This window comes from Pinus tabuliformis, chromosome 8 (genome assembly GCF_031772625.1).
Source record: "Pinus tabuliformis cultivar Carrire ecotype Pingquan chromosome 8, CPIR1, whole genome shotgun sequence".
In the NCBI taxonomy this organism is placed as follows: Eukaryota; Viridiplantae; Streptophyta; class Pinopsida; order Pinales; family Pinaceae; genus Pinus; species Pinus tabuliformis.
In genome coordinates this window covers 319,681,354-319,697,747 of record NC_142294.1, presented here as the reverse complement: position 1 = coordinate 319,697,747, position 16,394 = coordinate 319,681,354, and the positions used below count along the sequence as shown (strand labels likewise).

General features: G+C 33.0%; 1 pseudogene; it reads left to right on the top strand.

Moving 5' to 3' along the window:
* Positions 1 to 4,504: 4,504 nt before the first annotated feature.
* On the top strand, positions 4,505 to 11,231 carry LOC149235424 (uncharacterized; annotated as a pseudogene).
* The last annotated feature ends 5,163 nt before the right edge of the window (positions 11,232 to 16,394 follow it).

Here is a 16,394-nt window from a genome sequence, read left to right as displayed (position 1 = left end):
TCCACCTTGCGGAATGACACTGCCATTTGTCACTTCTCGCCCATCGCACCCCATAGAAGGGATTTTTGAAATGAAATGCACCCACACAGTGTATTTAGGTGAGATGCAACGCACTTTGCCTATGGAGCAGCTGAAATGATCCTGTTTTGACCAATTCTGAGCAGTTTTTCATGGAGAGCTTCTGGGAGAAGCTGTAATCAGTTGACCTTGTTCCTTTAGGGGTTAGAACAACACTTTTAGGGACTTAGGAGCCCTTGATTTATGGACATTTCATGTTTGGGGTTGTAGTGCCCAAAAATGTCTATAACAATGGGGGATTCATTAATGCGTCCCTTCCAACAAGTCTTGGCCTATTGGCATCAACCCATTATCTAGATTCAAGGCTAGAGTCCTTATTAATACCTTGAGGCTTGTATGCATCAATGACAATTTCTCTCACCAAAAATCATGGGAATACATCAATGTCCTTTGATCATTGGATCTTGCAAGTGGCTCGACATCAACTCATCTATTCGTACTTTGCAAGATGTACCTAGGTTCCTTTGCACTCATTGACATTAATGACATGTTTTCCTTGCACTGGTTAATGACATTCATTAATGGCCAATAATCCAATGACTTCTATTCATGCTCAACAACAACACATTTATTTGCATGACCAGAATTGTACCAATGGGTTTTGTAGTAGGTGAAGACTATATCATTTCAGCATTTTGTAGTAGATACAACAAATTTAGCAACAGAAATAAAGAATCCTTGTTCACCACCTCATCCACCATTTATGAAACCAAGAAGTAAATGAAATTCTACATTCTATTCCATGATCTAGCAGCATCTACAACTTCTCTACATATGCATAGTTTGTCCACTTCCTAGGTGAGTAAAGGTATGTTCTTTTATAGATTTTAATCATAGAATTCCTTGAAGGGTAAAATTATAACTTTTGAAAAATAATTCACCATATTTCCTTTCTCATTTGAAAAAAAAAAAAAAACTATAAACACCTTTATTTGGAGGGGAAGCGACATCCATTTATGATCACTCTTCATATCACTTCATTCTACTTCACTTCATTTCATCCTAACATACTTGGCCCTAATCATTATGATTGCATTATGGTTCAAAAGCTATGTGATTTTGAAATAAAGACTAAATCATGCGTATTATATGGCTGATTCAAAGATGTATTCTTAAATATGTTCAATGAATCTTGTTGCAACAAAAAGAAACAAGTTATTAAAACATAAGAACCAATACTCATTAAAATATTGTTGTCACACAAGAACCAACTAAACATATTGCAATTCAATGTATGACAAGGAATACTTTTCAAAAATAAATGAAATTGTCAAATGCAAAGTTTAAGGACATTTGATATAAGCCAAGCTCATTCAAAAGCAAGTCATGATTATGAAATGCAATAGATTGCATGAGGACATGCAATAACATCAGTTGGGGGATATGTATAGTCTCCAAAATGTCTTCAAAATGTCATCCACTTTCACCTTTATCGCCATCATTTCGCTCACCTGTCGCAACTCCATAGCCATATAATCTTTCATTAGCATCCATTTTCATGATTACATGGGGTTATATTTGTGTTTTCCAAAAGCTAATGATTTCTAGCAATTTAAGTGAATTTATGGTTAAAACTTAGAAAAATGACATATACTTTGTAGTACTTAAAAGTGGCTTGAGTTTCATGACATGTGTAGGTCATTTGGAAGTTTCCAAGGCACCCTTATCTGGCCTCCAGTGATCAAATTCGAATTCCCTTCAAGATATGGAAGAAGATTTGGATAAACTTAAAAGAGGATATGTGTCTCATCATTACTTGTTTGAGTTGTAACTCTATGATATTTTCTAGGGACCTAGAGAGAGAATAATGGACCTCCATTAATGAGGTAGCTTCTTATGTTCTTGTATAAATAGGAAATCCTTCTCCTTTCAAAGACATGCGTAAAGTTTGAGATACTCGGGTGTACAAGTTAATATTACTTATGTTTGAATGGAATTTAGATTTAGCACCATGCTCATGAGTGATGTTCACCTCTTTCTGCTAATTCTTGCATTGGGAGCCTCTCAACTTGCCATCTCTCATACTTTTGGATTGACCAACTACTATGCGTGAGATTTATTGTTTTTCATATATTAAGATTTATTGCTTTCATAGGTTAAGATTTACTTCTTTCATATATTTTCCTGTGTGAGAGGTTAAGAGTAAATGTTTTTATTTTCTTTCATAACTTTTGCTGTGTCAAAGGTTAAGAATGATTGTTTTTTCTTTCATTTCGTGTCATGTGGTTTTGATTATTCATTTCATAGGATCATGATTTGATAATGCACACATTATCCCTTAGAGTAGATTTCATTTCATGCAATTTCAATTCCTGTAACTGTGGTAGATTAACATTTCAATTTGTGCAAGTGTGATAGATTGAGATTTCAATTTCATGTGTTGTACTATAATTGTACTATAATTTCTTTTGAATTGATTGTTGAATTAGAATAGGTGAATTTGGTTTCTCGATATTTGTTTTTGTAGTTAGATTGATCTAAATTGAAAGTTAATTTCTAGCATATACAATGCACGCACGCTTCACAAGTTTTACAAAGCCCCCTGGTTGACAATTAAATGATAGGAACTAGCTTTCAGTCTAGAGTTCAAATTTTTTCAGTTTTTTTCTAGATGCATGATTAAAACCTGTAGATACATGAATCATTTAGCTGCATGTCATTTTTATAAATGAATATATTAAAAAAATGATACTAACCATTTATGGACAAACGATCTAGAATGTAGATTAAACATTCTTTGGAGCAAAAAGACTACATTAAGGAATGGTATCAAAACACGATTGTGCAACGACATTCATCCATTCTTCAAGAGATCTTTGTGGCAAATCGAAAAGTCAAGATGATTTCTCATGTCCTTATATACAATGAGATACATATTGCAAATTTGGATATGAACATTTTAGAAAGTCAAATCTATAAATGGCTCCATTGGAAACATTCATATACTTAAAAATTAATTAAATTTCTTTCAAGTAGATAAATTAGGAAAAATAAAATCAAACTTGATTGCATTTTTTTTTTAAGTTCTTGATTGCATTTTTTTTAGTTTTTTGACTTTAAAATCTTTATATTTTTTTGTTTTTTGTTTTTGTTTTTCATTAACCTCACAAAAATATTTCCAATAAAAAAATCATGCTGTGATTTTCAATAAAAAAGAAAAAATCATGTTAGATTTTCAATTAATAAAAAAATAATATAAAAAAAATAATGTTTTTGAATAAGGAAAATGAAAATTCTGAAATCAATTCTCTACTCTATTTTTCATTCCCAAAAGAATTGACAAACTAAAAATGGTTCTCGTGCGACTTGGAAGAATTTTTTTCTAATGCGTTAGCTTAAAATCGAAATTCAAAATTCATCATAAAAGAGTAAAAATATTGCTTTGAATTTAATTTAATTCATTGCATATCTAGCTTTTTGGCATATTTTTTTGTAATTGTTGGCAGCCGTAGGTGTCAAGGATCAAATATGAGGGTGATTTTCTCTTTCTTTAGTTCTGCCCCACTGCTGTTTGAAGCCATAGCTCAAAGATTTTGATAGATCTCGTATATTGAGAACCGTTAAAAAATCGAGATTGGAGTGCAGGGCATAAGAGTCAGGAGGATGATTTTTGTCAAGACCTCAATGAGTGTAGTAATATTTCTCAGATGTAAGAAATTTTGACAAATATCCACCTGATTCAGATGCATATGGATTTGAAATCTTTGCTCCTTCTAGCCAACAAACAAAATCGCAAAGACATGCTTCATTGTTTTGGTGGATTTACAATAGAAATTATTGTAGATCCTATCTAGATCATGAACATTGTTCTAGCAATTCAATTCTGGACTGTAGAAAATAAAAAAATGAACTTCACCCAGTAGTTACCTGAGTAGAGGCCAAATATGCAGAAGTTAAAACATCATTTTTTAAATGCATTTTGTGATCAAATGAAAATGAATCTCCGAAAAATAAAACACGGGTTTTTCTTACAATGGGGTGAATTATGTTTACCTTGTGCATTTCCCCAAAATTCATAACCATTTGAGAGATTTTCATGCTTCTCTGGAGCCTTATTTACTAGATTGAGTGAGAAAAATGGTTTTTAATTAAATGTATAGGCTTTAGTTGTGGTCTTGCAACGGATTTGATTTCCTGATCTACAAGAGGTAGATCCACAACAGAGATGTTGAGTAGTACAGTATTTCTTGGAGTTCACAAATCACCAATGTGCTATGACTGCATACAAACTTCTTCAAAAGAGAGATGTTGTGACAGGAGTGAAAAGGTTGCATTTGCTGACTCTTCCATTTAGCCTGATGAGGAATAAATGGTACAGGTTAAGTTCGTATTCCATGATGGATTGCCTGCATCTTGGGATGAAGAGTGAGTTAAAGAGGAACTCAAGAAGTTTGGTCAAATTGAGAAAGTTCAATTATCGAAAAATATGGCCTTTGCCCAGCATAAAGACTTTGGTTTTGTTCATTTTGCTACTCGTGGAGAACCTCAGGCTTGTGTTGATAGACTCAGTAACATCGAGATTGGAGAGGGAGATAGTAAGGTAAAGGCTAATATTGCAAAACCGCAACACAGTGCTTACCATGAATCCTATCAGCAATTTCTAAGATTACAAGCATAGTTATCGCTGAGACTAGACCTTTTACAAAAGATTGATTTGTGTGGGAGAAGGAATTTTTTCTTATAGATATTATCTGTTGTTATGCAATCATTCTTCCAATTTTTTGGTCGATCAAGAATCTTTGTGAAGCCTTCAAGATTGGTAAGAAGGAAGTTAGGAACTTGACAAAACTGACCGTTTTTTAGGTAATTTTAAATTGTTGTCAGCTATTTGTATTTTACCAGAATCGTGGTTTACGCCTTCATAACAATCACTGCATACAAGTATAGACAAGAACAGAAAAAAGGCAATGACATCAACAACTGGAAATCTTTCTGCCACTGTTCATCCAAAGAAGATTTACAGGTAGAAATAAGAAGATTGGAATTACCTTTCCTTTTTCATAAAAAAATGTTCTATTTGCTAATATTTCTGGAAGAGGTATTGATTAATTTTAAGATTGGGCTGGTTATTTTTTCATGACAAAAATGCATAACTGTGTGTACATAATTGTCTATTCAGGATTTTAGCTACAGAAACTACGCAATTCTGCATCTACACAATAATTCTACAGTTGAAAAACAATTCTGCAGCTTTGTATTTAACTCAATGATCTATTTGTCAACAATGCATTCTAATCATAAATTCATGATAAAAATGTTTCATTGGATTTGACTAAGGATTATGTTTTCAAGCACGATGTAGGAAAGAAGAAGAACTGGAAGTCTCTTTATCTGCAGGATTGATTGATGAATTTTTGACTAAAGATTGTTTTGTAGGAATCATCAAGCATTCACAAATAATATTTCTTTATCTTTATAAAATGCTATGATTCAAACATAAATTGAGGAATTCTTTTTTTAGAAATCATATTTATTATGGAAATTGTGAAATTGGACTAACCCTTTGAAATGAAAACACGTCATGAACCTATTAATTATGAATTGTTTTCGTATGTACCTAGAGAAATTGATCACTTCTCTTTCAACACACTTATTTTTTATTGCCATATTAATGCCATATTTATTTTCAGGTTCCAGGGAAATCAGAGAATTGAAGGAAGCCAATTATGCATGATTGGTTTTCTACGACCAATTTCAAGAAACAAGAACCAATTAAATCCATTTCTATCATCCATAAATGCCATCATTTTTCCTCTCCAAGCTCACAAGCTATCTAAGCATTTTCTCTACACATGATCACCATTTTCCTTACAAAGAGTTGCACGTTTTGTTCTTATGTTTTCCACTTACATTTTTCATTCACGTTTTCCATAATTTCCATTCATTAACCCATTAATAGTGACACTCATTTTGATTACATTTGGATTTTTCCTTTTACTTTCCATTCACTTGTTTACCCTCTTCTCATTTTCCTTTCCATAAAATAAACCTTGAACCATTGCAACATTTTCCATTCATAGTCCTTCCAAAATCATTATTCCATACTCGTAATGGATGATGGGGGATTCATTTATGCCTCCTTTCTAACAAGTCTTGGCCTATCGACATCAACACATTATCTAGGTTCAACGCTAGAGTCCTTATTAGCACCTTTAGGCTTGTATGCATCAATGACAAGTTGTCTCGCCAACAATCATGGGAATAGATCAATGTCCCTTGATCATTGGATCTTACAAGTGGCCCGACATCAACTCATTTATTCATACATTGCAAGATGTACTTAAGTTTCTTGGCAGTCGTTGACATTAATGACGATTTTTCCTTGCATTGGTTAACAAAATTTATAAATGGCTGGTAATCCAATGACTTCTATTCATGCTCGAAAACAACACATTTATTTGAATGACTAGAATTGTACCAACAAGTTTTGTAGCAGGTGAAGACTATATCATTTCAGAATTTTGCAATAGATAGAGAAGATTTAACAAATAAAATAAAGGATCCACTTTCACCATCTCATCCACCATTTATGCAACCATGAAGCAGGTGAAATTCTACATTCTATTCCATGATCCATGACTCTTTTTGTCCAGCCACTTGCAGAAGATTATGATCAGAATTTTGTAGCCACCACACATACAACTCATCCATTTCCAAAGGGTAAGTTAAGGTACATTATTTTATACCTTTTTACCATAGAATTCCATAAAAAGCTAGAACGATAATTGTTGGAAAAACATTTCTCTTCCTCATTTCATAAAATTGCCAATACCATCATTTGGGGGGGAATACATTCATATTGATATATTTCCATGTTCATATCATGTTTAGAAGTCCACATTCTTCCAAAATATATTAACTATTACATTATTATTATGAGCATACAATGGCTTTTCAAAAGTGCTCAAAGGATAATTGGATACAAACACAATCATGGTTGTCACACAAGAACCAGTGATGATGCAATCTAATAAGGATATACTTTGCAACAATAATCAAATTATCATTATGCAAAGTTCAAAGATCAAAATTGAATGCAACAACAAAATATGGTTGTAACACAAGAACCAACCATGTTGCAACTCAAGTAAAACACTTTGCAGAAGTATGAAGTTATCAAATAATATCATGCAAAGTTAAGCCAAAGCTCAAGGATCAAAAGAATTAATGTAATATAAATTGCATGAGGACATGCAATAGCTTTAGTTGGGGGGTATGTTGGGTCTTGAAATTGTCATTCACTTCCATTACACTTTCATTATCATGTCCATTATATCACCTCCATTTCACCTTAATTTCACTACGACATCACTACATTCATCTCACTCTCATTATCATTGGGTCACATTTATGTTTTTCTAAACTTTATTAATTCTTAGCATTTTTAAGTGCATTTGTGGTTAAAAATTAGAAAATAATGTTTATATACTTATACCTAACAAATGGGATGAGATTGCTGACATGTGTCGGTCAAAAGGAAGCTTCTAGAAGACCTTTATGTGGCATCCCAAGGAAAAATTCGAATTTAAGTGGAGAGGATCATGGGATCGTGAGGATATGTGTCACATTTCCTATTTGTATTGAAACTCTAAGAAGACATGTGTCTTATCATTTCCTATTTTGATTAGAACTCTAGAGGTATAGGGAGAGATTCATGGACTCTCATTAATGAGATGACTTCTCATCTTTTTGTATAAATTGGAGATCTCTCTCCTTAATTTAGTAGTTTTTTTTGGTAGCTTTTGGAAAGCTTTGGAAAGATTTTATAAACTTTGTTAGCTAAACTTGTTGTAATTTGCAATTTTGAAGAATTTGAATAAAGCTTTGATGTTTCCAACATGGAAGGAGATGTGAAGTAGATGTCATGGAGAATATTAGAATGTAAGATAGAATAGATTTTATTTTGTAGTTTTTCTTTTATTTCATTCAAGTATGTCATTTTATTTTTGTGATTGTTTTCAAGTTTTCAAGTTTAGATTTCCCATTCATGCAAGTTTAATTCATGCAAGTGTGTTCAACCGATTGATTGTAGATTTATCTAACTGTGCAATCAATGCTTAGCAAAATAGTCCAAGAAAGTATTTTCCAATTGGTTCTTGGAGCATTAGAGCACACAGTAGATTAGATTTCCTTTACATGTTTTGTATTTAATTTTGTTGCAATTTCATTTTTAGTTTTAGAACAATGAAGTATTGAATCCCTCCAAATGCTATCACAAGGAGGTAGTTCTCCCAAAATTGTGTAGCAAAGTGATAAAACACTTCATTTAGCTATTATAGTAGATTAGTTGCAATTTCACTTTTAGTCTTAGTCTTTCATTTAAATTTCATTTTCAGTTTTAGAACAATGAAGTATGGAGTCCCTCAAAATGCTATCACAAGGAGGTAGTTCTCCCAAAATTGTATAGCAAAGTGATAAAACACTTCATTTAGTTGTTATCATTTTTCTTTCATTTCATAGACTTTTTTCTGGCTTAGATTAATGTAACTATTCAAAGTTTTGATTTATTTTTATCTAATGTTCATTTCCTTTTCTCCCTTCTTTAGAAATTAGATTTTAACATTAAAAGTCATTAGATTTAGTTGTCCATTAACATTTAGATATTTTCATCTAGAAGCATAACTTTTCTTTCTTAGATTAATTTCCTTAATCATAAGAAACAAAACCCCCAAAAACAACATAAACTATAAAACAACGAAATAAGAAAAAGGTTGACTAAGCACATATGGTGCACCACACTTCATCAGTTTACGATACCTGGATTGATAATTTATGTGGAGCAATTAAGGACACTACATTGACTAGACATTTTGGCCTCATTGCCGAGGAAGTGTAACTAGAAGACCTTATCTTTTACATCTAAAAGAATTAATAATTTCTCAAGGATGCTCTCCTCCTGCACTTTGTGTGACCTGGAGAATCAGAAAAAGAATTTTTATGTTAAAAAAAAAAAAGAAAAAAAAAAGAAAAAGAAGAAAAAACTCATCATTTCATTTGATTCAATTGAAAAAAAACAATAAAAAATTCAACTGCTTTGATAGGTTTAGCTGTCCAAGATTGACTGGTTATGGTTTGTAGTGACCCTAAAAAACCTATGTTATATTTAATAAGATTTTGCAAATTAGCTATGGAACGTCGCCCTGTTCCGCAACTAAGTATGTGTTCCGTAGCTATTTCCAACGTTTAGCAGGTTATAGGCATCAAATGAAGTAACCGACCACTCGGGAATCTCTAGAATCATCTTGACATGGATTGTATCCTAGTCATCCAACCCAGATCGATAAAAAACCAGCTTAAGACCTCAGTCAACGTCCTATTTTCAGTACATTTACCTTGAAGCCTTTGCTGCCTGAAATTGGGAACCATTAGATTCCAATCCGTTGTTGTTATTAGGTCTTCATCAAAACCTGTCAATGAAAATTCTAATTGTGAAAATCATTTGAGCTTTAGTTCAATAGGAAAATGTTGATTTGTATATTAGAATGGTGAGAGACAAATCCATCTTTGTGCAAGCAAGATGAGTTTCATTTGACATAAAAGGTGCGGTGGCATTTTAACAAATTCCAAAGTATCATTTACCGGCAAAGAATTTACATCAAGTGCCATGTTTGATTTGTTGGATTTGTTTGCTAACTCTGTTTTATCCACTATTTCTTATCGGTGACCACGTCTGATATCAAAGCCAACATCAAAATATGCATTCAACCAGGCTTCAAACGGCCATCTAGAGGACTCTCTAAGGGCTTTGCGAGAGTTATCGAAGTTGTGGGTGCTCATAAAATCTTTGCAAGAATTTCCCGAAACGATCAGGAACCAATAGGCATAACCAACAGACCTGCAAATAAAAAAATTTCAACCACAACATTTGCTAGAAAAACACAGAACTACAAAAACACATCAAAATTTAACTGCACATTCTGGCCAAATGAAAAGGAATTAGGAAAAACAAAAAATTGGGTTTTCTTGGGAACGAGATCAATTAGACAACCGAAAAATAGTTTTGAATATTTTTGCAATGGTTTGGGAGAATTTCTCGGTTCTCTAAAGCCCCATTTGGCATGCCGCGTGAGGAGAAACAGATTTTATTTAATGAACAGAGTGTTGTTTTAAACACAGTGTGCTTCAGGAATACTGTTTGAATATGACACATTTGAGGAAAGAAAATTCAATTTTAAAATTAAACATCCATATAGCAAATCTAAAGAGTCAAATACGAATCACGCCATGCCTCCCGCCTTCAATGCTAATAATCTCATGTCCATTTTTAACTCGTACTTTACCATTACACATGTTTAACAGCTAACTACATGAGTTAACCTAGATAGATATGGCTTTTCACAACCCTATTGTTCCTTTATTACACCAAGTTCCTCGCTTTTACTTCGGCAGCCTTCCTATGTATACGAGCACTTGGAAAATTCATTTTGTTTTCGATTCTTTGTGTAACGATCACTTGTTTTCACAGCGGGAAATAGTTTCCTTGTATCAATGGTTCTGTGCACTTGATCATAATGAGAAGGGGCTTATCTCAGTAGATGAATTCTTATCTATTCTAGAGTTTGCAGTGAATCCACTTTCTCAAAGATCGCTGAGAATGTTGGATGGTTTGAACTTCAAATATTTCTTAGTTTTTTTTTATCATCCTTCAGTTCCAGAGCAAGTATTCGACAAAATATTGAATTCATCTTCAAGGTTTATGATTCAGATGGCAGTGAGAAAGTGGCACTCGAAGTGTTGTGTGATCTCTTATTTTTGAAGAGAATGACAGCAAGTTGTGGGTCAAGTTTTGGAGGAAGCAGGATATTCAAAAGAATGCGGTTTGACAGTTGAAGATTTTGTCAAGATTCTTGGCATGTCAGGATTGAAGATGGAGGTTGAAGTGCCGGTGGATTGAAGCTCAGTGGCCATGCTCACGTTTCTCCATATATTCTTCATTTATTGTCTCTTTAGCACTTTGTAATTGGAAGCTCAGCTTTGGCATCTGTGCAAACTGTAATTCCTTCCAAAGTTGCATATAAGTGCGTGTTATGCTTGCCCAAACTTATTAAAACCTCTTTATTTTGTCCAAAATGGGTTACCTACATTTGCTGGAGAGGAAATTGAATATAACGCATAAAGTATCCATCTCAGATTCTTGTGAACTATAATCCGCATATTATGCTACACGATCAGGGCATTGGATATAAATAATAGCATGCACGAAGGGGAGGCTGTAAATTGCAATTATAACATAAGATGTTCACACTTTCAGATGAAGAGAATAATTACATTTCCTATGCTTAAAAAGAAATAAAAAAAATTGAATCAATGAAATAAGTAGATTATTTGCTCACTTTTCTAAAATGTATTGATTAAATTTTGGACTGATGATGAAAAATGAATGGCTAACTTTTTGTTGAAGAATTTTAGCTACAGAAACTCTGCATGTTCCATAGCTAAATTCGTTCCGTAGTAAAGTCGTTCCGCCGCTAAAGCCATTCCGCAGCTAAACATCAATTTTGTAGCTGAAAAACCTCACTATTCAAATCAGCCTAAATTTCTCATACGAAATCAAATTTCGAGGATTCCAGTGTCGTTGGAAAGATATCGACAAGTTTTACATAATGCAAAATCCATCATCAAAGTTTGAAATAGTAAATAATGAAATAAATTGCTGAAAAGATATAACAATTAACTTGAGGCACTAATTCCGAAGAAGGTATAAATTCTTTTGTTTTTCCTTTGTGAACTTGTTTCATTAATACAAATTCTTAGTTTTCTGTGTAAATATCATAACTAACAAGATTGATCACCTCTCTCTTCTGATAGTCTTACATTCCATTGCAGAAGAAGTATTATTTTTCTTTGCAAGTTCCAGGAGGAAGGACAAATGACTACAAGTGAATAGTGTCTCTCTTAAGAGACCAATTCGTTTCATAAGAGGATGATCAGCAAAAAAGAAGAAACATGTTAATACAAAATTAGATCCAAACACTTGCAAAACATTCAGATAGTATTGTCTCCATTACATCCATACTTCATAATAAACCATTCACGTCATTTTCCTTCATATTTTCCATTTACATTCACATACATTTTCATTACTTTTTGTCCAATCATAACCCACAAATAAAAGCAAGAGGCTCAGTTACATGCTTACTACCAGTTCCATTATTTCCTTCCATTGCCATCTTCCATTTTCATTTCCCCTTTCCTATCATTTTCATTTCGCAAATAAACCTTGTTTCAATGCAAATTATTGAATCCCTAGTCCTTTGAGTCTAAATTGTTTGCAAAAACACCTTGAGGCTTGCATGCCCTAATGACAAGTCCTCATGCTAACAAACAATGGGAATACATTAATGTCCCTTGTTCATAAGATCTTCTAGGTGACTCGACATTGGTAAATTTACTCGTACCTAGCAACATGTGTTTGGGCATCTTGAATCTCATTGTCATCAATGGTGAGAGTTCTTATGTTGACTAGTGGCATCCATTAATGGGCACTAAGTCAACAATTTCCTGCTATGTTTGACATCAGAACATCTATTCACATAGTAGGAATTGTGCCAGTAAGTTTTGAAGACATGAAGACTATTATTTTCAGCATTTTGGAGCAGATATAAAACACATAAGCACTATTCAATAGTAGATTCAACAAGTTTTAGTAGAAGCAATAAAAAGTCATCTTGACTCTTTTATCCATGACTCTTTTTGTCCAGCCACTTGAAGAAGATTATGATCAGAATTTTGTAGCCACCACACATACAACTCATCCATTTCCAAAGGGTAAGTTAAAGTACGTTATTTTCTAACTTTTTACCATAAAATTCCATAAAAAGATAGAATGATAATTGTTGGAAAAACATTTCTCTTCCTTATTTGATAAAATTGCCAATACCATCAGTAGGGGGGGGGGGGGGGAATACATTCATATTGATATATTTCCATGTTCATATCATATTCAGAAGTCCACATACTTTCAAAATATATTAACTATTACATTATTATTATGAGCATACAATGGCTTTTCAAAAGCGCTCAAAGAATAATTGGATATAAACACAATCATGGTTGTCACACAAGAACCAACAATGATGCAATCCAATAAGGATACGCTTTGCAACAATAATCAAATTATCATTATGCAAAGTTCAAAGATCAAAATTGAATGCAACAATAAAATATTGTTGTAACACAAGAACCAACCATGTTGCAACTCAAGTAAAACACTTTGCAGAAGTATGAAGTTATCAAATAATATCATGCAATGTTAAGCCAAAGCTCAAGGATCAAAAGGGTTAATGTAGTATATATGGCATGAGGACATGCAATAGCTTTAGTTGAGGGGTATGTTGGGTCTTGAAATTTTCATTCACTTCCATTACACTTTCATTATCATGTCCATTATATCACCTCCATTTCACCTTCATTTCACTACCATATCACTACATTAATCTCACTCTCATTATCATTGGGTCACATTTATGTTTTTTTAAACTTTATTATTCTTAGAATTTTTAAGTGAATCTATGGTTAAAAATTAGAAAATAATGTGCAGATGCTTATACCTGACAAATGGGATGAGATTGTTGATATGTGTCTGGCAAAAGGAAGCTTCTAGAAGACCTTTATGTGGCATCCCATGACCAAATTCGAATTTAAGTGGAGAGGATCATGAGATCATGAGGATATGTGTCACATTTCCTATTTGCATTGAAACTCTAAGAAGACATGTGTCTTATCATTTCCTATTTTGATTAGAAATCTAGAGGTATAGGGAGAGATTCATGGACTCTCATTAATGAGATGACTTCTCATCTTTTTGTATAAATTGGAGATCTCTATCCTTCATTTAGTAGTTTTTTTCATAGCTTTTGGAAAGCTTTGGAAATATTTTGTAAACTTTGTTAGCTCAACTTGTTGTACTTTGCAATCTTGAAGAATTTGAATAAAGCTTTGATGTTCCCAACATGGAAGGAGATGTGAAGTAGATGTCATGGAGCATATTAGAGTGTAAGATAGAGTAGATTTTATTTTGTAGTTTTGCTTTTATTTCATTCAAGTATGTCATTTTATTTTTGTGATTGTTTTCAAGTTTTTAGGTTTAGATTTCACATTCATGCAAGTTTAAATCATGCAAGTGTATTCAACCAGTTGATTGTAGATTTATCTAACTGTGGAATCTATACTTAGCAAAATAGTCCAAGAAAGTATTTTCCAATTGGTGCTTGGAGCATTAGAGCACACAGTAGATTAGATTTCCTTTACATGTTTTGTATTTAATTTTGTTGCAATTTCATTTTCAGTCTTAGAACAATGAAGTATTGGATCCCTCCAAATGCTATCACAAGGAGGTAGTTCTCCCAAAATTGTGTAGCAAAGTGATAAAACACTTCATTAAGCTATTATAGTAAATTAGTTGCAATTTCACTTTCAGTCTTAGTCTTTCATTTAAATTTCATTTTCAGTTTTAGAACAATGAAGTATGGAGTCCCTCAAAATGCTATCACAAGGAGGTAGTTCTCCCAAAATTGTATAACGAAGTGATAAAACACTTCATTTAGCTGTTATCATTTTTTCTTTCATTTCACAGACATTTTTCCGGCTTAGATTAATGTAACTATTCAAAGTTTTGATTTGTTTTTATCTAATCTTCATTTTGTTTTCTCCCTTCTTTAGAAATTAGATTTTAACATTAAAAGTCATTAGATTTAGTTGTCCATTAACATTTAGATATTTTCATCTAGAAGCATAATTTTTCTTTCATAGATTAGTTTCCTTAATCATAAGAAACAAAACCCCCAAAAACAACATAAACTATAAAACAACGAAATAAGAAAAAGGTTAACTAAGCACATACAGTGCACCACAGTTCATCAGTTTATGATACCTGGATTGATAATTTATGTGGATCAATTTAGGACACTATATTAACTAAACATTTTGGCATCGTTGTCGGGGAAGTGTAATTAAGAGACCTTATTCTTTACATCTAAAAAAATTAATAATTTCTCGAGGATGCTCTCCTCCTGCACTTTATGTGATCTAGAGAATCAGAAAAAGAATTTTTATGTTAAAAAAAAAATAAAAAAATCTCATCATTTCATTTGATTCAATGAAAAAAAACAATAAAAAATTCAACTGCTTTGATAGGTTCAGCTGTCCAAGATTGACTCGTTATGGTTTTAGTGACCCCCAAAACACTGTGTCCTGTTTAATAAGATTTTTCAAATTAGGTATGGAACGTAGCCCTGTTCCGTAGCTAACTATGTGTTCCCTAGCTATTTCCAAGGTTTAGCAGGATACAGGCATCAAATGAAGTAACCGACCACATGGGAATCTCTAGAATCATCTCGACATGGATTCTATCCTAGTCATCCAACCCAGATCGCTAAAAAACCAACATAAGACCTCAGTCAAAGTCCTATTTTCAGTACATTTACCTTGAAGCCTTTGTTGCCTGAAATTAGGAACCATTAGATTCCAATCAGTTGTTGTGATTAGGTCTTCATCAAAACCTGTCCATGAAAATTCTAATTGTGCAAATCATCTGAACTTTAGTTCAATAGGAAAACATTGATTTGTATATTAGAATGGTGAGAGAAAAATCCACCTTTGTGCAAGCAAGATGAGTTTCATTTGACATAAAAGGTGCGGTGGCATTTTCACAAGTTCCAAAGTATCATTTACCGACAACGAATTTACATCAAGTGCCATGTTTGATTTGTTGGATTTCTTTGCTGACGTTGTTTTATCCACTATTTCTTATCGGTGACCACGTCTGATATCAAAGCCAACTTCAAAACATGCATTCAACCGGGCTTCAAACGACCATCCAGAGGACTCTCTAAGGCCTTTGCGAGAGATATCGAAGTTGTGGTTGCTCATAAAATCTCTGCAAGAATTTCCCGAAACAATCAGGAACCAATACGAATAACCAATAGACCTACAAATAAAAAAATTTCAACCACAACATTTGCCATAAAAACGCAGAATTATAAAAAAGGTCAAACTTTAACTGCACATTCTGGCCAAATGAAAATGAATTAGGAAAAACAAAAAAATTGGTTTTCTAGGGAACGGGTTCAATTAGATAACCCAAAAATAGTTTTGAAGAATTTCACAATGGTTTGGGAGAATTTCTCAGTTCTCTAAAGCCCCATTTGGCATGCCGCGTGACGAGAAACAAATTTTATTTAATGAACAGAGTGTTGTTTTAAACATGGCGCGCTTCAAGAATACTTTTTGAATATGACACATTTGAGGAAAGAAAATTCAATTTGAAAACTAAACATCCATATGGCAAATCTAAAGAGTCCAATACGAATCACGCC